This window comes from Staurois parvus, unplaced genomic scaffold (assembly GCF_062004578.1).
Source record: "Staurois parvus isolate SC_StPar_1 unplaced genomic scaffold, SC_StPar_1.0 ptg000190l, whole genome shotgun sequence".
In the NCBI taxonomy this organism is placed as follows: domain Eukaryota; kingdom Metazoa; phylum Chordata; class Amphibia; order Anura; family Ranidae; genus Staurois; species Staurois parvus.
In genome coordinates this window covers 869,640-895,020 of record NW_028317986.1, presented here as the reverse complement: position 1 = coordinate 895,020, position 25,381 = coordinate 869,640, and positions in this window count along the sequence as shown.

Below are 25,381 nucleotides of genomic sequence, written 5' to 3'. Positions count from 1 at the left end.
CAGTGCCTTAGTGCTCAAATGGTCAGTCCGCCCCTGTACCCGGGTATATATAGCTATTATAGCCACTTGAGCTCCAGCGATGTACCTGTACATTGCTGAAGTTTGCGTAGTTATACTGCGATGACGCCCGCAGCTGCAGCCATCCTCCCGGTCCCATCTTTTAGAGCCAACGGTCTGCTCTCTTGTTATAGCGATCCAAGTGGCTAACTAGCTGCTGGATTCTTATTACAAGCAGTGGGAGTTGAAGTCCTCCCTCCCGCCGCCTTCTGCAGCTTTACCAAGACCGCTCATCCCAAAGGGAGTCCAATCGACCATCCGGTACTTCCACCGGCTGATCATAGAGCCAAACATAGACCAGCTCAGCTATGTTCGGCTCTATGATATAGTAACCAGAAAGCGATAACCTTACATCACGCCCGGTTGACACGGCAATAAATGGCGCCATTTTTAAAAAACAAAAATCACACATCGATCTTGGTGTAATCAGATGCTTTTAAGGGCAAAAGGAGAGATGTGAAGCCGTTTAGACCCCAGATTTCTCTATAAAGAGTACCTGTCACATGCCTATTGCTGTCATCTTTGTTTACAAACTTAAAAAGACAGTGCAAAAAAAAAAAAAAAAAAAAAGTAATAAATAAATAATAAAAATTAATAAAAAGTGCACCCATCCCCCCCACCCAGTGCTCATACTCAAAGGTGAACGCATGCCTCAGACCCCCGCACGCGCAAACAGCAATCGTCCCACACATGTGAGTCAGAACGCCAGACCATGGGCAGTAATTCTAGCACCAGAATGCCTATGGATAGCAACATTTACGTCATTAGTCGCACGTTGAACGGGCGTATGCAATTTAAAAGTGTGACAGGTTTGGTATCTATTTACTCGGCGCAACATCATCTTTTATATTTTTTACAAACAAATGGGGGTTTTGTTTGGTATTTTTAGTTTTTTTTTTATAAAAATATGTAAAGGGTAACACTGCAGACTGTAATATAAAGGGGAACTCTGATGTAAGGAGGTCTCTGGTTACCAGAGCCCCCTCCCCCTTGCACAAGCGTCCCCAGAGTTCCCCTTACATCAGAGTCCTCAGAGTTTTCTTTTAATCAGAATCTGCAGGGTCCCCCCTTAAAGACAAAACAGAGGGCGCACAGGCCTAGTGCATTACCATAAAAAATGTTTAATAAAAAATGAAGTAGGTTAAATAAAGTTCTTTATTTTTTATTAAACATTTTTTATGGTAATGCACTAGGCCTGTGCGCCCTCTGTTTTGTCTTTCCTCATTCAGTATATTTGGATTCCCCCGGTACATTTGAGGGCAGCAAGGTGTGCATGTTCCAGGACATTCTTAATGTGGTTGTAGCATCGAGTCCATCCCCAAGCGCAGGAGCATTTGTGTTTGCTGGTTCTTTGTCCCCCCTTAAAGTGCAAGGGGGACCTCTGTGGACCCTGATGTAAAAGGGAACGCTGAAGTAAGGTGGTCTCTAGTCACCAACCCCCCCCTCCTTTACATCAGGGTCTGCAGAGGTCCCCTTGCACTGTTTGGGGGGAAGGGAGCTCTAGTGACCACAGCCCCCCTCACATCTCTGTGGAGGGGGTGATTTTGTATGTTTGTTACTGATGTCTGTTTGTTACTAATACCCGTTTGATCTGAGTCTTTGAACGCAGGAGATAATGGATCTTTGGTGATTGTGTTCTCGATGACCAGTTCAGTGTGCTCCCCCCTCCCCTCCCCCTCTCTGTGTGCAGGACAGCTGGGTAGGAACTCCTCCACTCTGACCACTTACAGGGACTGTGCCCTCTCTGCTCCGCCTAGAGAGATCCTGACTGTCCCCAGCCTGGGCTCCTCCACTCACTTCCCTCCCCCAGTACCTACTGGAGAGGGGATGGCTCCTTTCCAGGGGCGGACTGACAACTCATGGGGCCCCTGGCAATAGGGGATCATGGGGCCCCTGTGTCCTTGCCCAAACTCAAAAAAAGCCTATGAAAAAGGTACCAGGGGCATCTCATGGGGCCCCCTACTGACCCCGGGCCCTCGCGCAGTGCCCGAGTTTCCAAATGGTCAGTCCGCCCCTGCTCCTTTCACAGTGTCTGCAGCCCGTCTGAGCATGTCACACCTGCACCAGACGGCGGGCCGGGGCGCTCTCCTCCAAGGCAACCACACCCCCTCCTGAGTCCCACCCAATCACTGCAAGCCTCGATAGAGCCACTTAATCAGCTGCTGGGATCCAGGAGACGGAGGCGGTAGGGGTCGGGATCTATATGCCGCAAGTTTTATCTGTTACGTGCCCCACCCGGTAGCATCTGTTTTGGCACCATCTACACTAAGTTCACTGCAAACAGCTCCGCTGTCCATGACAGACCTTCATTTGCAGGACTCCTAGGGACAGCTGTCAAAAAAAACAAACAAATCATACAGACGGTCACCCCTCTATGAAGGGTGCCATTGTAGACACATGCCTACAGTGCCTACTGGGAAATCTGGCCCTGCCTGGTGCCCCAGCAAAGCCAGTGAGACACGGAATTGAGAGGAGAGAAGAGCTGAAGACTTGCACAACAATGGATCAAATGAGGGCTCAGGTAAGTATAAGGGGGGGCGAGGGGCCAAAATCAATACCGAAACATTTTTTTACCTTAATGCAAGGAATACATTAAAGTGTTACTAAACCCCGGACCCTACATTCACTATATCCGCTCTCCCCGGACCCTACATTCACTATATCCGCTCTCCCCGGACCCTGCATTCACTATATCCGCTCTCCCCGGACCCTGCATTCACTATATCCGCTCTCCCTGGACCCTGCATTCACTATATCCGCTCTCCCCGGACCCTGCATTCACTATATCCGCTCTCCCCGGACCCTGCATTCACTATATCCACTCTCCCGGGCCCTGCATTCACTATATCCAGTCTCCCCAGACCCTGCATTCACTATATCCGCTCTCCCCAGACCCCACATTCACTATATCCGCTCTCCCCAGACCCCACATTCACTATATCCGGTCTCCCCGGACCCCGCATTCACTTTATCCGCTCTCCATGGACCCCGCATTTACTATATCCGCTCTCCCTGGACCCTGCATTCACTATATCCGCTCTCCCAGGACCCCGCATTCACTTTATCCGGTCTCCCCGGACCCTGCATTCACTATATCCGGTCTCCTCAGTCCCTGCATTCACTATATCTGCTCTTCCTGGACCCTGCATTCACTATATCTGGTCTCCCCGAACCCTGCATTCACTATATCTGGTCTCCCCGGACCCCGCATTCACTATATCTGGTCTCCCCGGACCCTGAATTTATTATACACAGAGCATGGAAATGCAATTATTGCATTAAATATAAACTGTTAAATACCTTTTTTTATCAGCAGTATATATAGCAGTCTTATGACTCCTATCAGTGTCCAACAGAGCACTGGTTAAAGCTTGTAGGAGGTATTTTCATTTTTCTCTAGGAGGATGCAGAACCCCTGACCCCCTGTCTGTACAGTGCTGATTGGCCCTGTGCTGATCACATGCACTCTCCCAAGAAAAAAAAAAACTCTAGCAACACACACCAAACTGAACATGTGCAGAGTGACTCCACATGGTATGTCTTATCAGGAGATAAGAGGGGGGCACTGGAAGGGGAAGATCACAGAAGACAGGATCAAACAGCTTTTTTACACAATGCAGAGGATTAACCCCTTAGGTTCCACAGTGAGTATAACAAGCATGCTTTACTGTATATACAGACTGATTGTACCGTTGTGGGTTTAGGAACACTTTAAGGTAAAAAATGTTTAAGCACTTTAAACCAAAGAAATATAGTGAAGCACTCAAATAAAATACACTTTCCCCCCCCAGTTTTATTATATATATCCGAACAAGTATAGCCACATACACTGTATCCTAGTCTCATTAAATGATAATCTGTGCAAGAAGTAGCAAAAAAATATTGTGCAAAATAAATTGGTATCACATATAAATAAATAATGTAATTCACACTATTGTATTTGTAGCGCTACCCTCATAGGGGCCGCTGTGCTGTGGGCACCCCTAAGCTCTGCACAGCCTAGCAACAGGTATTTATCACACAGACTTGCATCCAGGGGACAGTAATCAGTCCGTGAACTTGGTTTTGTTATTTTTAGGGGAATTCAACTTGGATAGGGAAATTGGGATTATGGGATGCCCAGTTTGGCTTGACTCAATGAAGGGGGGGGGGGGGGACAACTTCCTTCTTATGTACAAAAACAGATCCTGGACTGTTCTTTTCCTTGAAAGCCATCAGTCTTCTTGGATCAGTAGCAACAGCTCTTTATGGGCGAGGAATTGGCAGCCCCTCAAAAATCAGCTTCAGTTCTTGTAACTACATGCAGAGATGTCTCCTCTCCCCCCTGTAGAGCTACTCCCAGCTCCACAGCCTGCAGACACTACCAGCCCTCCAGGGACAAAGATAAAGGACTGAGCCCAGTGCTGTCCTTTGAAAGCTTGCTACATGTGGCAGTCTTTCCCCTTGTGGATGCCAGGAAGTGCTAATGTACTCACTGTGTCCTCTTTGCTCCTACTGCTCCAGTTCTCGATCCCATTCACACTGCACTACTAAATGTATCCTCCTGAACCACCCTGAGCCCTGCCAGGAGGATTCCCCCCCCCCCCTAAATCTGGGAGACCCCTCTGAGGCAGTGACAGTCTCCCCAGCACTCCGTCTTCTATCCAACTCCTCTGCCAGCCTGACTCTCCCATATTTATGTGCCAGTCTGCCAGTCTACCAGCGCCTCCAAATCTTGGATTTGCAGATTAGGTCTCCACCACTTCCTGCTTACCGACTTCTGGAAGGTTCTATGGTCCTCCAGAGTCAGGAAGAGGTGATAGAGCCACAACCTGTTAAGTCATCACGTGGACCTGCAATAACTGGACCTCAGTCACAGACTTACACAGTTACCATGAGTTGTACACAATGATTTTACCTGCAATACACTACACTATTCTAGTAGCACACTACAGGGTACTACGTTTTAATATAGAAACTCATCAACCCAAAAGATGTGTGTTCCCCAAAATATATGTGCAATATTCTATAACCGATAATAATCAGTCCCAATACACCATCCAACCTTCATGTGATAAACAATGTCCAATTTATTCCATGTATCACCCATAAATCACACATTCCACCACTTGGAAAAACAGAGCACCAATGTGACCACTGCCACCCCCTCCAGGTGTCTCCTCACCTGATAAGATGCACCCCACCAACATATGGAGGTCAAAATCACCTATTAAAGTTTTATCAGAGCTTGTGTCCAGAAGACTCTGGTAGTAATTGTCATCAGTCTCCCTATTATAGGTGTTAGGGATCCGGGTATGACCAGAAATGTGTGGACTGACACAGGGAAGTAGCAGGCTTCAGGAACACAGGCGTAGTCAGGGCTGGAGAGGTGGAATGGTCAGGCGGGCCGTAAGGTACTGTCAGGCACTGCCCAGCGGGATCTCTAGTGCCCCACAGAACAGGATTCCCCAGGGCGCGGAGTCTAAGCCCAGTCTGCCTTTTCACCAGAGACCGATGGTGGGGATGGACTTGGCGCAGGACTGAGACCAGGTCGCAGCCCCTGAGTGCACCCAACTGTGGTACAAGGGTCCGCCGAGGGTATGTACTGGGGGAAAGCCTGATGTGAAGGGGCTGGCAGGTTTGGACAGTAGTGACTGGATCCGTGTGGGATGGATGGATCGTCTGGGTAGCGTCAGGCGTAGTCAGGCAGGCCAGGTCAGCAACGTGCGGGCAGTGAGGTACCGGAGGAGCAGGCAGATAATAGTCAGGGTCACAAGCCAGGTTCAGTAACTCACGGGCAGTGCAGTACAGAGGATCAGGCAGAAGGATGGTCAGGCAAGCCAGGGGTTCAACAGGAGACGGTCAGCAGAGGTCAGGATCAAAGCAGGGTCAGCAACTAGGCAGATAAGCAGGAACACAGGATACCAGGTACAGGGGCTCATGGGAAACATACACCAAGGCCCTGATCACAGGCCTGGTCCTGCTTAAATACACCTCCTGCAATCAGCTTCAGCTGATGGCTGACTGCAGGAGTGAGCTTCTGGTTGCTGAGAGCACCCGCTGGTCAGCCCTGGTACTGCAGCCCACACGGCAGGTGAGTCCAGAATAGGTGTCATGTAAGGCATAAAGATAAGAGCACCCAGTGCAGACCGCAAACCACCAGTTTATTTAGGAATATACACTCACATGGTAAAAGACATCAATGCACATGTAAGACATAAGGAACTCCAAAAAGAGTTCTGACTCTGCCCTACGTGATGATGTCACAACCCGACTGACGTGTTGCATCCAATTGGCTTTCTCATTTTAAGGAGCAATTGTTTACGCAATTGTTGGTAGACCGGACAGCGCAGTCTCAGAATCTATAGATTCTGCAGTGGCCACGAGGTGGCACCAGTCTGCACCGTCAACGCCAAGGAATAATTCTGAGAATATCAGACTTGCATTCACCCCAGAGAATTAAGGGTGGAGGGACAAGAACTATTCCTGATGTACTTTATGGTGTTTTGCAGCCTAGAAAGCTTGCAAAAGCACATTCCAAACCCATCGAAATGCGCAGCACTTCCGACGATGACATAATTGTTGATGGAATTTAGGCATTTGGACTCTGATTTGTACAATTCCCCTGTAGATACCTATTTTTTTTCTGCTCTAAAACAATTAACACATCGGTCCAGGGCGGCTCCCGAGTGAGTGGATCGGCGCTGTGTTCAAGTCTCAGATGAAAACAATCTTCTCTATTTAAAGGTTCTTTTTTGGACGAGAAAAAGCTTGAGGACATCCCAGGGCCAGGATTGCTGGAGTTTGGGATGGGCTATAAAACAAACTAAGAACTTAATGGACATGTTCACAGTGGAAAGAAATCTGCTTCCACTCATTCACGCAAATAGAATTTTATTTAAAGAATAAATCAATTGGTTTTGTATACATTTCTCTGGGACTCCACTGACGAGTCTGGTCCACCCAATTGCCATACCCATTACTTCTTCAAATTCCTGCAGTTGGTGGTGGAATACCATTCTCCTGTAGGGGTAATCGCTGTACAAATAAAACATTTCAAGGCTACTTTTTCCAAAATAATGCCCATGAAGGTGGACCTTGCATCAGAGATATGTTTCAGTTGAAGTGCACCATGCTAAGTGCACATGGTCTAGAGAGTAAAATTGAATGGTGTTTACATCATAACTATAATAAAGGCCCACGTGCCTAATAGGGGAGGCAATTTTCCAATTTGTAATCAGGTAAACATGGTCATAGGTCTCTCTCCACACAGGATGTTTTGTTTTACCTATGTAGCGCTACCTCTTAACCACTTCCAGTCCGGACACTTTTACCCCCTTCCTGTCCAGGGCAATTTTCAGCTTTCAGCGCTATCACACTTTGAATGACAATTGCGCGGTCATGCAATACTGTACCCATATGAATTTTTTTACCAATTTTTTGAGACAGATAAAGCTTTATTTTGGTGGTATTTATTCACTACTGGGATTTTTATTTTTTTTGCTATGTAAATGAAAATGTCCAAAATTTTTTTAAAAAAGTGTTTTTCTTATAAAATTTAGCAAATAAATAATCTTTCATCATAAATCTTGACCAAAATTTATTCCGTTATATTTTTAGTAAAAAAAAAATAGGCCAAATTAGTTTATAACCAAAAATTATAATTTTTAAACATTTTTTTTACATTTTTATTTTATTTTTTATATTATTATTTATGGGTTTTTGTTTTTTTTTACATACTGTCACCCTAGCAGTACAGTGTCACCATGGTGACACTGTACTACTTGTGGGGGTGATGAAGATTTTTTTTTTTTTCTTTTTTTACAGTGATTGCTTTTACACCCATATAGGATGTAAAAGCAATCATTCCTCTTTCTCTCTGTCTGCATTCTTGCAGCCATTGAGAAATACTGAGTGAGCTGTGATTGGTCACACCTTGTCACATGGTACAAGGCTGTTTTGAATAGCCTTGTACCATGTGACCTCTGTGATCATTCACAGATTTCTTGCTTACTACTCTTCATGTGATCACTGATTGGCCTATCAGTTATCACATGATCGGGACCTCGTACAGAGGTCCCGTCCGACAATCGGTGTTTCACTGTGTCCGGAGGATCCCAAGGAGCGCGCACAGCTAGAAAAGGCAGGTGCCGTTTATGAACGGCAACCCGCCCCTGGAGTGCCACCGCCCTGCCGTTTATAAACAGCAGGCGGACGGCAAGAGGTTAAGGTGCCTCTGATTTTAACCAGTTCTTCTACAATAGGTACAGAGCAGGGGCGGACTGCCCATTAGGAAACTCGGGCACTGCCCGAGGGCCCAGGGTCAGTAAGGGGTCCCATGAGATGCCCCTGGTACCTTTCATCGGCTTTTTGGGTGTGGTTTGAGTGTGGGCGAGGACACAGGGGCCCCATGATCCCCTATTGCCCAGGGGTCCCATAAGTTGTCAGTCCGCCCCTGGTACAGAGGCTATCCATCTACACAGGCAAATAGACATGTGTAGTTCGTTTAGTTCCAAATTGTAATTTGGACGCAGTTTTCGTTATTCGGGGATTCAAATGTATCTGAATTTCAGAATTACCACAGTAATAGTAATGAATCTGAAATAACAAAATAAAACTTTGGCCGAACTAACGCATTATCAAAAACAACATCAAATTCTAAAGCAAATTTTGAAATGTAAACATATTGCTGGCTATTGCTGATTTCCTTCAAAGACTGTGTGTATTAGAATATAGCCATCTTCAAATAGAATAAAATAAAAAGAATATAGCCGTTTTTCAAGAATAAAATAGAAAAGAACAGAAAAGAATACAACAAATTGAATAGAATAGAAACCAGCTATTCTTTACAATGAAATTGGATTGATTCGATATGTTCTAGATGAATTTAATTTGAATACTTCAGATCCATTGGAAGAAATGTGAATCCTTTTCAAAACGAATAAACTAAACTATACTAAACTAAACAAAACAAATTTTGTTACGAATGCAACAAAACAAATTTAGTAACCTAACTAATCTGAAACTAAATGCATGTTTTTGTTCTTCACATGTCTACAAGCAACGGTCTATTCACACTGGCTCCAATGAACAGTCTAGGATTGCTTTTTAAAGGTTTATTGCTTGCAGAACTTCAACAGAGGTAAGGTACTTGGCACAGGATGCTTCAGAACGCTCAGTAGTAGTCATGTTTAGTGGATAGTCTTTCCTAGTAGCAGTAGTAGCTAGTGGTGAACAGTCCAAGGCCCCACAGCTGAAGACCATGGGGCAAGTCTTTGGGCATCTGGTTACTTTGTACTTAAATAAAACTGTCAGTACCCAGCGCAGCTTCCAGAACACAGTTGCAGGGATCAAGGTCACTACTCACAAGTCCCTAGGACAACTGCCTCATTCCAGCTTCCTCCAGACACAACCTAATGAGTGATACGGCCTCTTGTGGTGTGGTTCTGCAATCAGCACTCAGCAAAGTCCATTCAAGCCCTTGTAGTCCTGGCACTTTTGTGGCTTCTGGAGTAGTTGATCAATCCGTGGGCTGCCTGTTGGCAGTAGCTCCTGCATCTCTGGCACCCTCCTGGGGAGAAGAAACCTTGCTCTCGAATGTCTCAGACTATTTATCTACATTTTGACCCCCTTCTGGATACTTTCCCTCCAGGGATTGGCTAGAACCCAATACATATTCAGGCTGGTCATGTTGAATCTTCCTCCCTAACCTCTGGAAGTTTCATCTAGAGGCAGGGGGAAGCAATCAAACTCCCAACAATTACTTTTTCTTGATTGCAGAGGGAACCAAAGCTAAATTTGCCTAGCAACCTACACTAGGAGGATGCTACACCCTTATAAAAAGCCTTTCATGGCTTGCATGAGATAAAACACTTCCATTGTCCTGCAGTTTATGTAATGGTGGGGAGCAGGGGCGGACTGACAACTCATAGGGACCCCGGGCAATAGGGGATCATGGGGCCCCTGTGTCCTTGCCCAAACTCAAAAAAGCCTATGAAAAAAGGTACCAGGGGCATCTCATGGGGCCCCCTACTGACCCCGGGCCCTTGGGCAGTGCCCGAGTTTCCAAATGGTCAGTCCGCCCCTGGTGGGGAGATCACGCTTAGCCATTAGGCAGCTTAACATTTGCCCCCTCCGTGATCCATGGACAGTATTTACAAGAATCACAGACAAAAGTACCCCTTCTAGCTGAGCTCATGGGGTATCTATAAGCCTCTTGTGTATAATGAATCTTTATCAAATAGTCCTATATGGACTAAGTTTGTGTAAAGATAATCTCCGGTTTTGGTCCGATATACTTTGCAATGACAGAGTCACCAGTGAGTAGGTGCCAAAGCCTTTGCAAGATAAATCAGATATGGGTGTGCTGTTTAGTATATCACAGAGTATCTCTTGATTTATTGCAAGATTCATAGAGTTTTTTTCAGAATCTTTTTGCCATAGCCCCTCACGAAAATGTTTTTGCTTGAACCAAAAAAATCCTCCTTCCTTGTGCAATTACAACGCAGTCATCCAATAAAGTATGCAACTTACCAGGGACTGTGAATGGGCGCTAGTTGCGTGGAGTATAATATTTACCACGGTTGACTTTCCATATATACTGTAGGTCAGATACCAGTGAGCAGTATTCTTCGACGGTCATGCGAATATCCAAAAATGCTACTTCTCCTCTGTCACACTCCAATGTAACCTAATATTTAAGTCATTCTGACCAATATCGGTCATGAAGTTATGCAGCTCATCATGAGTCTCAGTCCAAATCATAAAAATGTCATCGATATACCTGCTCCACACTAAAACGTGGCACAGATACATCTCCGAAGAATAACTGCCTTTCCCACTCTCCAGGTACATTTGGGAACACTTTGCCGCCCCCTACACATGGAGAAAGTGGGAATCTCCAAATATGAAGACATTCCTTGTTAGGAAGCTGTATATTCCAGTAATTGCAAATAAAGAGGGTATAAGTCCATAAACAACTTTCCCTTTCTTTTTGGAATTGGGTCACTACAGCAGCAATCTTCTGATGAGGTATTGAACTATATAAGGCTTTGACATGTATCATAGCTAGCCATGAATTTGGTGGTACCTGGACCCCTTGTATAACTCTGATCATGTCTCTGGTTTCTTGAATATAGGGTGGAAAGAACAGAACATGTGGACATAAATGGTCCTCTACAATTTGACGAGCCTTCTCAGTTAGACATCCAATCCCGGAAACTATGGGATTCCCAGGAGATTCTTTTAGGTTTTTATGCATCTTTGGTAGAGCATAAAATGTTGGTGTTACTGTAAACTAATGAAATGTATCCTTATTAAGACATATATTGTCGATAGGACTTCTTTATTATGGCACTAAATTCCTGTTGGAATTGTATCAAAATCTACATATCAAAATGTTTGTATCATTCCTGATTTGACAAGATTTTATGGCACATGCATTGATATCCCCAGCGGGCCTAATTACAATTTGACAATTGCTCCTAAAATCGCAATAGAGGCATGGAGGCTGTACGTGACAGCCATCTTGTTAGGTCTCAGCCATGTTGTCTCCTGTCCTCCCTCCTCCCTTTTCAATGGAATGCATAGTCGTAAGTTGAACGGAGGTCATAAGGATCTCTTATCCTAAATAAAACACAGATAGATGAGCTCCAGGGCTGTAAACCACTAATTAGTCTGGTTCAATGGTTCTTCTTTGAAAAACCACTTTCCTCTGCCCGATCGTAAAACAATAACTCAGTCAGTCATGACCTGTTAGGCTATTAGGGCTAGAGCGTGCCATAAAATGTACATTCCACATGAGACAGTTTTCATACAATTCATAAAGTTTAGCAGGAACTGGGCACATTAATATTAGGTACATATTTGGATAGATCATTTTAATATGAGTCACACAAGGCCTTACATGACTATATTAGCACCTAGGAGATAGAAGAAGCAGTCTCTTCCCTCCTGAGTGACAAGGGTACACTGTGTTTAGTATCCCTGTGTTTAGTTATTTATTTCAGGTACTTATATAGCGTCGTCAATTTACGCAGCGCTTTACATATATATTGTACGTTCACATCAGTCGTTTTGAAATGTAATTCAGAATATTAATCTGCCAGTTGCCAGGATGCTACCTGTACCTATTGGAGGTTATTGACCTTAGTATGAAATTGTAAGGGATTTAGTCATAACCGTGGTTACCGCCTAACACCCATCACCAAACTGGATGATTGGTCATTTGTTCTCAGGAGACTCCCCTTTGATATGATAGAAAAAGACTGACAGGCTGGAGAAAAGACAGCTCTCGTTTAACGTCAATCAGGAACCATCTAAGAGACTTGACAGCCAAGGCAATCTTTTTGTTCAGACAATTGGACTCTGCTAAAACAAGGACATTGCAAGTATTCTGCCTTCTGAACTCCTTTCTTTTATTTCTCTGTTGTTTTATTGCTCTCTTTATATCTTTGTTACATCTTTTTCTGTAAATATTTTTAATTGCACCGTTTTGACCTTTTTAGTAATAAATCCTATTTTGAAAAGTGTTGGAATTGTCTCTAAAGCTTTTAATGCAAACTAAAGAGTCCCTGTCTCTTGAAGATTGCTACTGTATGTAATAATCCTCTGAATATATCTGTCTGTGGTGACAGTGTGTATTACAGACAATTATGCTAATATCATGGTGTTACTGCTAAGATTTGTGAGTTTCCTCCATCTCTGAAAAAAGGTGGTGGTGGCAGTGTGAAGGGTTAATTGCATAATTAACCTGACCCAGAAACAATCGCTCTCAGGCTGCTGGCACATAGATTGTAATCCTGCCAGCTGGAAAATCTTTGTGCAGGGCGCAGCTAAGAGTGGCATTGTTACGCAAGTGACAGCACGGTGCAAGATCGGCTGGTCCTTCGGCCATGAGTTGATGAGAATGGCAGGGGTCAGATGCCACGTTCTGCCACACCAGTGTCAGGTTGCCAGAGTCTCTATGTGTGGTAGATAGGTGTCATATATGGTCTTGTGTAGATCGTAGTGGATAGTCTAGGAAGGCCCATATACAGCCATTTAACTGTAGTGATGGAAACATTTGAGATTTCTTTCTGTGGTGGCAACGGATTACCAGGGATATCATCTACTGCTATAGGTTTGTTTGTCTCAGGATTACGCTCTTCCCACGGATGGATCAGGTCGTGTAAAGCCCTAAATTCATAAATGGGAAATCTTTCTAGATCTCCATGTACTCTTTTGTGGGTTTAGATGGTGTATGTTTTTTGCCATACATCACTTGCAGGGTGAGCTTTCTGGCAAAAAGGTAGGTATCCTTAAATACATCAAACTGATCCAGGTCCCTGATGTAAGGGGGGACTCTGTTGAGGACAGATGTAAAGGGGATTCTGAAGGGGTCCCTGATGCAATGGGGATTCTGATGGGGACCCTAGTGAAAGGGGTTCTCTGATTGGGAAATGATGACGTCCTTACATATACACAGGAAATCCGTGTATACACATATGCAAAGGCCTCTGCCAGGACCTAATGGCTGGGTAGAGCCCTGCTGCATATCTGCGCGTGCGCCATAATGGCATCCCTGTAGAGGGATGGACAGAGCCACTATAAAGGGGACCTTTTTTAAAGCCCTATTCCACGTTTAATTTCCCTTTCAATATTTAGTTTGGACCAAGTTGACCCAAACAAACTATTTGCTGCAACAGGTGCGCTTGTACAATATACAGTGCTATGTTTTGGCAGTGGGAGGGGAAAATCAAGCTTCCTCTGATTGGATGAGGTGTAGACAGGAGTGTATTTACCTAGACTCAAAAAATCATACACCCACCGCCCACCAGCCCCCTCTCTCTCGCACACCATGGCCCCCTCCAACATCTGTAAGGGATTTTTGGCAAGAAGAATAGCGATCGGAAATGCAAATGCACGCAGGAATGCACGATCGCGCACACGCACGTGCACACGCACGGTGAAGATTGGCGCCAGATGGCCTATTTAAGGAGTGCCTCTGCTCATGTTCAGTGCTGACTGGTCTTCAGCTCCCCCTGTGTCCTGCTTGTTCCTGTGTGATTCCTTTGTTGCTGACCTGGCTTGTTCCTCACCTGACTCTGATTGCTCTCCTGATTGATACTGGTTCCTGACTTTGGCTCTGCTCCTGACCTTGACTTTTCCTTCTGATTCTGTACCGTGCTGCCCGACTGTTGATGACCCTGGCTTTTCCATGACATTGCTCCTGTCTCTTGTCCTCACTACCTGCCTTGCTCTGGTGCACGCCTGGCAATCTGCAAAACCTGCGCTGCCTACTACTACTGTGCCAAATTCAGAGGATCATCAGCCTTCCAAGGTCTTCATCTGCAAGAGCTGCAAACAACAACTACTGGCACTCTTGTTCCCCTGGGTCCTAGACTCCCTCTGTTCCAACTCCAGCGGGGTCAGGTCTGGTGACACAAGTGAGGCCGACCTCGTCATTTCAGTCTCCCATCAGGTACATGACACCATCACAGCAGCTCCCTTCCCGGAGTCTCACGGCCACTCCCACTGCCCCCATCACTCCACTCTGGAGCCCAGCTACGGTGCCCAGGAGATCCGGCATACCTTCTTCCGGGGGGTGGCGCTCCCCTCACTCTGCTCTGCCACCCAGCCCGGTGCCCAGGAAAACCAGCATCCCTTCTTCTACTTCTTCTACGGGGCAGTGCAATCCCCCTGAAAGTTGTCACCCAAAGCAAATGCCTTGTTTGTATCGTGGCAAATATGCACCAGGGTGTAGATCATGACTTCATCTGCCCATCTATCTATCTCAACCAACCATAGGAAGCTTTGTATTCATTCATAGATTGCAAAGCTGGTCAGCGGTGTGGGAAGTTTCTGTCCCACTGCTGGAACACAGTGCTATATACTCTGCTATATCCGATTGCCTCTCGAAGGATCAGGAAGGAATTATTTTTCCCAGCAGGAGCAAATTGGATCATACTTTTTTGTTTTTTTTTGCCTTCCTCTGGATCAACTGTGGGTGTAGTATTATAACTTTTATTTTTTTTTATGGCTGAACTGGATGGACTTTTGTCTTTTTTCAGCCATACTATGTAACTATATACTATATGTAGCTTATGCTACATACAGGTTGTAGAAGGCTCAGAGCAGTACACCTGTTAATGCAGTAAATAGTTTGCTTGGGCCAGCTTGGCCTGAATAAACCATTTTAAGGGACATTAAATATGGAGTTAAGTTTTAATACCTGGAAGTGTTATACTTACACATAGCATGCATGTACTCAGTATGAAAAAATATAACTGATGATAGCTCCACTTTAATTCCTCTATCTTTAGCTCCCCCAAAGTGCCATGGAACATGTTGGCACTTCGTAAATAAAGAGCAATAATAATAATAGCTCGAGATCCTAGCCCTCTACAAAATCCGGGCCCCCAGGTATAAAATGACCCCTGGCCTGTAGTATTTTAATAGCCAAAGGTCCACGTTGTAAATCTTTCAAGGGCCCATCCCGACATAAGCCTGTAATCTGGCTCTTGAAGCACCTAGCGTAGACGCGGACGGTTTAAAAAGCTGTTAAAGGTTTACAAGACTTTGCTGAAAGTGACGATTAAGCCCCTCTCAGGTCTCATCTATCAATGGTGCGATCCCGCTGTGGAGAGCCGGCGTGAAGTGAAGGGGAGAGACGAGTGCTGAAAGACAAGCGCTACGGGGGGTTTGGCATCGAAAAGAAAAAAAATGGCTTCCCAAAGCAACACATTCACTGACCCAAAAACCTGGTCTCTCCGTTACAAATCCCTTAATTGACTCATGCTGACAAACAGCATCACGGGTCTTAGCGAAGGGATGTTAAATGAAGTCGTTGAAGAGACAGAGTGGAGGTGCTGCTGGGACGGGGTGTAGAATTTCCATTTTCCTTATCGGTCTGCCAGCTTTAGTGACACACTATCATAGGTGACGGGTCACCAAGCCTGTTAAAAGAAGCTCCCTGGTATTTTCAGCAAGAGTGCAGTTAAGTCTTTTACGTGATTGTGAAAGTGTTACAATTTTATGCGCTTGCTGTACTATATTTCATATAGACGCTTCCTCTGATGGTCATCCGCATATCAGGAAAGGTGACTAGAACTCCCGCTTGACCACGTGCCTAATGTGGCAATTTTTTTTATTTTATACACACATCTACTTTTTTTTATAGAAATGACTGTAAACCCTCCAAAAAATATACACTATATTGCCAAAAGTAGTGGGATGCCTTCCTTTACATGCACATGAACTTTAATGGCCTCTCAGTCTTGGTCTGTAGGGTTCAATATTGAGTTGGCCCCACCCTTTGCAGCTATAACAGCCTCAACTCTTCTGGGAAGGCCGTCCACAAGGTTTAGGAGGGTGTCTATGGGAAGGTTGGACCATTCTACCAGAAGCACATTTGTCAGGTCGGGCACTGACGTCGGACGAGAAGGCCGGGCTTGCAGTCTCCACTTTAATTCATCTCAAAGGTGTTCTATGGGGTTAAGGTCAGGACTCTGTGCAGGCCAGTCAAGTTCCTCCTTCCCAAACTGGCTCCACCATGTCTTTATGGACCTTGTTTTGTGCACTGGTGCGCAGTCATGTTGGACCAGGAAGGGGCCATCCCCAAACTCTTCCCACAAAGTTGGGAGCAAGAAATTGTCCAAAATGTCTTGGTATGCTGACACCTTAAGAGTTCCCTTCACTATAACTAAGGGGCCAAGCCCAACCCCTGAAAAACAACCTCACATCATAATCCCCCCTCCACCAAAGTTTACATTTGGTACAATACATTCAGGCAAGTACCATTCCCCTGACAACTGCCAAACCCAGACAAGTCCATCAGATTGCTAGACAGAGAAGCATGATTAGTCACTCCATAGAACACGTCTCCACTGCTCTAGAGTCCAGTGGCGGCATGTTTTACACCACGGCATCCGACGCTTTGCATTGCACTTGGTGATGTAAGGCTTGGATGCAGCTGCTCGGCCATGGAAACCCATTCCATGAAGCTCTCTACACACTGTTGTTGTGCTAATCTGAAGGCCACACCAAGTTTGAAGGTCTTTAGCTATTGACTCTGCAGACAGTTGGTGACTTCTGCGCACTGTGCACTTCAGCATGCGCTGACCCCGCTCTGTCATTTTACGTGGCCTACCACTTGGTGGCTGAGTTGCTGTTGTTCCCAGTTGCTTCCACTTTGTTATAATCCCACTAACAGTTGAGCGTGGAATATTTAGTAGCCAGGAAATGTCACAGATGGACTTATTGCACAGGTGGCCACCTATCACGGGACCACGCTTGGAGTCACTGAGCTCCTGAGAGCGACCCATTCTTTCACCAATGTTTGTAGAAGCGGTCTGCATGCCTAGGTGCTTGATTTTATACACCTGTGACCATGGAGGAGATTGGAACATCTGAATACAATGATTTGGAGGGCGGAGAAAATACTTTTGGCAATATAGTGTATATTTTCAGAAAGAAGACACCCTGGAGAATAAAATGGTGGCAGTTGCAATTTTTGTCTGTTGCACGATATTTGAGCATGATATGTGATCAAATATTTTCAAAAGAAAATAGACTAAAATGAATTTTAGTGCAAACGCAATATTATACCCAATTTTTTTGTGTAAAATATAAAAGATTGGTTTCCATGGAGTAAATAGATACCAAACATGTTAGGTCATAAAATTGAGCACGCTCGTGGAAAGGCAAAAAAAAAAAAACGGGTACCCAAGATTCTCCATAGGCGATACATTAAAAGTCTTCAGAGGTCATCAACGTTAACTGTGAATTATGGTCCTAGAATTAGTACTCTCACTCTGACACTTGTGATCATACCTCAGTTGTGTGGCGCAATTGGTGTTTACATACACAAGCTCATGGGGGATGGGGGGACAGATGTTCCCAGAGTTCCTCCTGCTCTTTCAGGACAAGCTGTTTCCTGCAGTCCTGGGTTTCCCAGAGGAAAAGGAGAGCCCAGGAACCATCTTGGGTGCTGCTGCTAGAGTACGAGGAGAGCACTTTGAGAGCCCCATAAAATGGGGTGCCACTAGAGCCATCTGGATTACTTTTATCTAAAAGCCCTTCACCGGCTCTTGACCTTGATTTAACCAATTGCCTATCAAGCCATTTTTAACACACCTTGGTAGACAAGAAGTTAAATCAAGTAACTCTACAGTTCTTGACATGTCCCAATATACAGCTCACTATCATTTTGTAACAAAAAAAAAACAAAACTCCATCTTATAATAAAAATCTGTCCTTGAAGATGAACTTTTGTCCATTTGCCCTGCCCCCCAGGGGTGGGAGGTGATGTCAACATCGAGTCTCTGTGCTTCTCTAATCAATGCAGGCAGATCATGGCTGGTGGGAGGGGCTAGTAAGGTGCTGTGCACAGCTATCTGAAAATATCACCGCACCCTGCCTCAGTACTCCTCTCAAGAGCTCTCTGCCCCTATGCAAGCAGTGGGCTGACTTTTGGGAGGAGATATGCAAATATCAAAATGCCTTGATAGGGTGGGTGTCAGTCTAGAAGAGTGGGTGTTCCTAAGCAGGCTGAATGCATGCAGACCACCCTAGGTAATGGCCATATGTGATGCTAAGCCTCCATGACTGTTAGAACGGAAATCCAATATATATAAGGGCCGAGCCAGGGACAGTCAGGCTGGGGAGGAAAGGACTAGATCACATGTGTCAAGCACAAGGCCCATGTGCCATCCCCAATATGGTCCTGCAGCTGTGGCACCCACCTCATTTCTGCCTCCACCTTGTCTCAGCAATTGGCAGTAGAAAGGAGAACAGATCCTGTGTTTTTCCCCCTTCCCTGTCTCCGCAGTTGGCAGCAGAGGGGAGGACAGAACTCCTCCTACAGATCCTGCGCTTTGTAGTGTAGCCTTGGAGAGGCTTGTCTTTGCTCCCCACCCCCCGTCTCAGCAGTTGGCAGCAGAGAAGACAGAACTCCTCCTACAGATCCTGTGCCTCTCTGTGCAGCCGCCCGCAGCAACCACTCATCTCTGCCTTCCCACTGGTCTCAGCATTCAGCAGACTCCAGCAGCTGATTCCAGCCCTCCTCTGGTCCTCCTCCAGACCCTACACTTTCTCCACCCCCAGTTTCTTCCCAGCAGCAGCAGAAGACAAGGGAGGTGCACTGTGATGTAAGAGAGATTGCGGGACACCTGATTTGTAATGGTGGCGGGGGGCTTGTGACATCTGATGTAAGGGGGTATGGGGTGCTCTGGAGATCTAGTCTTACAGATACAATGGGCCATTTAAGGGCAACCATAATGTTGATGTGGCCCACAGTGAAATTGAGTTTGACACCCCTGGACTAGATGATGCTGGATGTCCTCCAGCCAGAAAATGAGGCGTGCTCTGAGTGGCTGCAGTTTCTAATGCACATCGCGAGAAGCTCACAGTGTGCGTTGAAATCAGAGTAAGCCATTTCAGTCCATGAGAGGAGCCCCTACAACTGTGCAAGACTGAAGGAAAGGCTGGAGTTCAGCCTTAGATAAAGAAGTCCTGAGTAGACACTTTGTATAAGGTAATAATAATGGAGAAGATAAACGTGTTGGTACTTCTGTCCCTGGGCACGTAAGATCCTAGCAACAGCTCAGACAAACAAATTCCTCCTTCTCCACGGTCAAAAGAAGCTTCACCGACAAGCGCAGAGCCTTCATCTCCAGCTCCTGGGTGGCTCATTATCTTGTCTTCCAAGGAAACGCCCAGCTCTCTCTTCTCTAATTTTCCTTCCAAAACAGGCCGCAGTTCTTACAATTTCTTATCCAAACCTCCCGAAATCACGTCAAAGCTCGACATAGGCTGTCAACGCGCACGGTTAGATCAATGACTCCCGAACACTCATCCCTGACAAAACAGACTTGGCTACCATGGATATACCATCTGAACACATTACACCGCACCCAAACAAGAACAAATATCTGCCATTCTTTTCATTCCATACACAGCCAATGTCTTACAAATAGGCATTGGCTTTAACTCGGTCCTGTCACCTGACCAGTGGATGCCATATTGTCCCTTGAACCAAACTGGTTTGCTACAATTAGAGGTAGTAAAGCTCTATTTTTCTGTAGCACCTTCCTAGTATAGGATGCAAGGCAAACTTAGTTTTTGGCTTGTTCTGTAATCGGAGGAGCCTTGGTCATTTCATGGTTTCACAGGCTAGGAGGTTGCCTGTTTCCACCTCCCTCTGGGAGAAGCTTCCAGGAAATTAAAAATAGCTGGCCTGAATATTTACCATCCCCTGGCCAATCCCTTGGGAGGTGGTAAGCCTGAGCCCTAAGAAGATAGTCTTTTCCCCTGCCAGAGATGGAACTGTTAGCTTCTGGGTGTAGGCACTGGAAGGTGCAGTCTACATTTTCCACAAGAGGTGACACTTATCCAGAATGGCAATGCAGCTGGAGGAGGAATTTAAGAGAAACTGGGTTTCTCTATGATTCCTTCGGTCCCCTGGGCAGCGTTTCAATTGGCTATGCTGAATCCAGGTGACCCTGGCGACTATCCTGGCTAATGCAGGGTCTTTTTATATTCCTGACCCTGGGTTTTGGTGCATTTGGCAAGTTAGCAAGTGTAGGGACAAAGCACCCATCTGTCAGAGACAGCACTAGCGTTAGGGAGAGGTTCCAGAGGAGGAGAAAAAGCTTAGCGCCAACATCTTCATCTGAGAAAGTTCCCACTTGGGTTGGACCGGTCAGGTGGAACCAAGGGCGGACTGACAACTCATGGGGCCCCCGGGCCATAGGGGATCACGGGGCCCCTGTGTGTCAAGGTCCTACCTTTCCTCAGAGCTTGTGTTGCTCCATGTGCTGGCATCCATCTTAGGTTTCTGCAAAGCATGGTGGGAACCTTTATGCTTTCCGGCCTCTGCGGCTCCTCCTCCAGAAGGGTGTGGCTGATCACATTTAAGCCTGCTGTCTGCAGTTGCTCTTTGCATTCGTGTCCTGTATGTTACATTGCAGCAAGCTCTCGCTCAGCTCTCGTGACTTTCCTGGAAACCGACTCGGCTTTGACAAGACTATTCTTTGCCTTATCCCATTACCTGACCTCCCGTTGCTGAACCCAGCCCATGATCTGAGTATTCCTGCCTACCGTCTTGTACTGTCTGTCCCGCTGTTATCGACCCGGCCTGTCCGACCACGCTATACGTCTTCCCATCTGGTCCCACCAGCTATACGCCATTGGCGGCAGCCGTTACCGCAGCTGGGGTTACTCGGGTGCCGCGACCTGGTCTCAGGATGCGTCAAGTCCATCCCCACCATCAGGGGCCCTGGTGAAAGGAAGCCTGGGGCTTAGACTCCGCGCCCTGAAGGACTCCGGTCTGTGGGTGGTGGCTGTCGTCAGTCGGTGCGTGACCTTGCCATAAGGCCTGCCTGCCCATTCCACCGCTCTGGCCCTGTGTCCTTGCCCACACTCAAAAAAGCCTATAAAAAGGTACCAGGGGCTTTTCATGGGGCCCCCTACTGACCCCGGGCCTTCAGGCAGTGCCCGAGTGCTCGAATGGTCAGTCCGCCCCTGGGTGGAACCCCGCATCCCTTGAGAGGCGCTTTCTCCAGCTCGGGCCTTGTCAGGGATCTCCTCGATCCCTGCCGCGATGGTCCCGGCGCAGGCGCAGTGCACCGCCCTGTGCAGGGACACGGGCACTAGGTCCGGGCCGGCCGCGGCGTTCGAGTTCGCGCATGCACAGTAGAAGCCGCGGCCGCCCGCTGGGCACCAATGGCAGCGCAGGGCGGGATATTTAAATGGCCCTGAGCTGTCATTCAGTGCCTTCTGGTCTTCCCTGCATCCTGTGAACCTGTGAACCTGTACCTTTGTAAGTTTTGACCCGGATTGTACCTGACCTTGCTGCTTTCTCCTATTCTGACCCTTGCTTTGCCTGACCTCTCTCTTGAATGCCCCTGATTGGATTTGACCTGCTGTTGCTGACCTGGCGTGTGACCCGACCATTCTATGCCCGCTGCCTTGTACCTTGCCGTCCTCTCTGTTACCGACCCGGCCCGTCTGACCTTGCTCATCCATCCATCCATCCCTTGCAGTGGGGTCTTCTGACCTCCCCACATCAGACTCTTCCCCGTGGGAGCCCTTGGCGCATACTACTACCACTGACGGACGCACCCAGTAGCCACGACCTGGTCTCGGGGGGCTCCAAGTCCATCCCCACCATCAGGGGCCCTGGTGAACAAGCACCCTGGGACTTAGATTCCATGCGCTGGGGACGCCTATTCAGTGGAGTGCTAGTGGTACCGCCAGGTGGTCCCTTACAGGCCTTTTCACCGTAGACTTTCCACTCTGACTGTTTTGCAAGTTCTACAATATATTGTTTGCTGCAATCCAGGCCTGTCTGTTTTCTGCTGCTGCACCACACCTCAACCAACTAACGAGGGGCTGCCTGAGCCTGAAGCACCTCTGGACCGGAGTGGCGATCCCAGGGTGCTCTTAGTATCACAATGGGTTTGGGAATCCACTGAGAATAAGCACTAGACCTCGACACCGTCCCCTTTTTTTCTGCACTTTGGTCTAGGCCTTTTGTAACCAGTCTGCAAGGCCAGCAATTGTATGTAAACTAGCACTTTGTCTTTTCTCTCCATGGGTGTCACTGTTTTATGTGTGCTTTTCCAATCATTTGGATGGTGAGTCTTTGGTCCTACCTTGAAGTCTAGGAGAATGATGTGTAGTCTTTAGGTCCCATACTCTCCTGCCCAGGGGGGGAATCTCTCTTTGGGAGAGCCTCGAACTTAGTAACTGATGGTTGGCTTTGGCCAGCCACGAGAAGAGGGGTTCACCAAGTCTTTTGGTTAGATGGACAGGAGTGTCCTTGCTCCTGTCAGGACCTCCTAAAGAGGGAGAAGTGCAGGGATTTTAAATCCATGACCACTATAGCAGCTCTATGGGCAATGACAGCTCATCACCATGGCGGTAAGTACAGTTGGGACCTGGGGTGGGGAGGGTGTACTGTGTTAGTTCACCATTTTATTTTTTCTGAAAAGGTGAACTAACTTTTTTAAGAGTAACTGTACTTTTGTTTAGAAAAAAAAAAAACATTACCCTTTGGGTGAGCAATGTACCTTGCAGGAATTTTAAGTGCTTCCCGACCACTCTATAGCATAACACTGTGTTCATAACACTGCCCCAAACTACATCACCGATCTGATATTCAAATACCACCCAAAACGTACTCACTGCTCCTCACAAGACCTCCTTCTCTCTAGCTCCCTGGTCTCCTCCTCCCATGCCCATCTCCAGGACTTCTCCAGGGCTTCCCCCATCCTCTGGAACTCCCCACCCTAATCCATCAGACTATCACCTACTCTCCTCACCTTTAGGCGCACCCTGAAAACCCATCTCTTCAGGGAAGCCTACCCCGCCCTCAGCTAATTGCCGATCTCCTCCACTCTTCCTACCACTCCACCCCACACAGCTATTTCCTCCTTACCACTATCCCCTCCCTCCTAGATTGTAAGCTCCAAGGAGCAGGGCCCTCGAACCCCTCGTGTATTGAATTGTATTGTTACTGTACTGTCTCGTGTATTGTCTCCCATTGTAATGTACAGCGCTGAGCAAACTGTTGGCGCTATATAAATACTATATAAATACTGTATAATAAAAATACTGTATAATAATATAGCAGGACTACTGCAACAGGATGGCAGGGCTGTGCAAAATCACCTACTGTATATGTATGTGATTTTACATTTCCAGTAGGAAGCACATGAACTGCCCTACCCGCGCCACCATTGGTGGCTACATCTGTAAGTCAACAGGTCCCTGCCAGAGATTCCCCGCTGGCACCTGGTGATCTCTGAGGAACAATACAGATCTCTCCCCTGTCAGCATCAGCATGCTGCTTTGTATTGCTCTGTATAGCAGAGCAGTACAAAACAGCATGCTTACATAGTAAAACACACACAATACATAATGTGAAACAGCACACAGTTAACCCTTTGATCGCCCCAGATGTTAACCCCTTCCTGCCCAGTACCATTAGTACAGTGTCAGTGCTTTTTATTAGCACTGATCACTGTATTGGTGTCACTGGGGATGTCAGTGGCAGTTAGTCAGTTCCCCCCCCAGTGTCAGAATGCCCGCAACAGTCCCGCTATAACTCGCTGATCACCACCATTACTAGTATTAAAAAATAAAAATTAAAAATTACAGCATATATACCACTGTAACCAGGGGCGGACTGACAACTCATGGGGCCCCCGGGCAATAGGGGATCATGGGGCCCCTGTGTCCTTGCCCAAACGCAAAAAAGCCTATGAAAAAGGTACCAGGGGCATCTCATGGGGTCCCCTACTGACCCCGGGCCCTCGGGCAGTGCCCGAGTTTTCAAATGGTCAGTCCGCCCCTGGCTGTAACTTTCGCGTAAACCAATTAATTTACACTTATTGGATGTTTTTTTCAGCAAAGACATGGAGCAGAATACATTTTGGCCTAAATTTATGCTGAAATTTAATTTTTAAAATTTTTTTACTGGATATGTTTAATAGCAAAAAGTCAAAAATATATATATTTTTTTTTTAAATTGTCGAGTTTTTTTGTTTATAGCGCAAAAAATAAAAACCGCACAGGTGATCAAATACCAGAAAGCTCTATTTGTGAGAAAAAAATGACATAAATTTAATTTGGGTGCAGCGTTGCATGACCGTTAGTTAAAGTGGCACAGTGCCGTATCACAAAAAATGGCCTGGTCAGGAAGGGGGGTAAATCCTCTGGAGGGCAACTTTGTAGCAGATTCCTACTTGCTGCTGCGCTGAAGAAGCAGCAGTTTGTTTCACCATGCCCCGAGCAGACTGATTCTGAATGGGAGGGTCTGGTTCATTATAATCACCTGGTGCACTGATGAGAAAAGCTGTAGTGTCTGTATCCCTTTAGAAGTATCTTTTTTTTTTTATTTAAATATTTTATTATTGTTTTTCAAATCACCATTTTAAATATACAAAAAGAATAAACAGATAGACTACATTACATATCTCTGTCAAACATTCCCCACATATAACCTTAGTCTTGGTGACCTTTTACCCCTCCCCTTTCCTATCCCCCCCAACCCCCCTTTGATTATACGCTTTTAGTTTCATACTAAAAATCCTAATCCTTGAGTATTACTGATATTATACTATATTTATCCCCTTTAACTTCTTTTCCCTATTTCACATGTTTTATGTATAAGTCTGACTTTTTAAATTGCAGCCACTTTTCCCATCTTGTACGGAAGACCTCAATTTTATCTTCCTCCATATGGCAAAGTTTCCTCCAAAACTTGAGTATCAGTCCCTTCCAGGGGCGGACTGACAACTCATGGGGCCCCCGGGCAATAGGGGATCATGGGGCCTCTGTGTCCTTGCCCAAACTCAAAAAA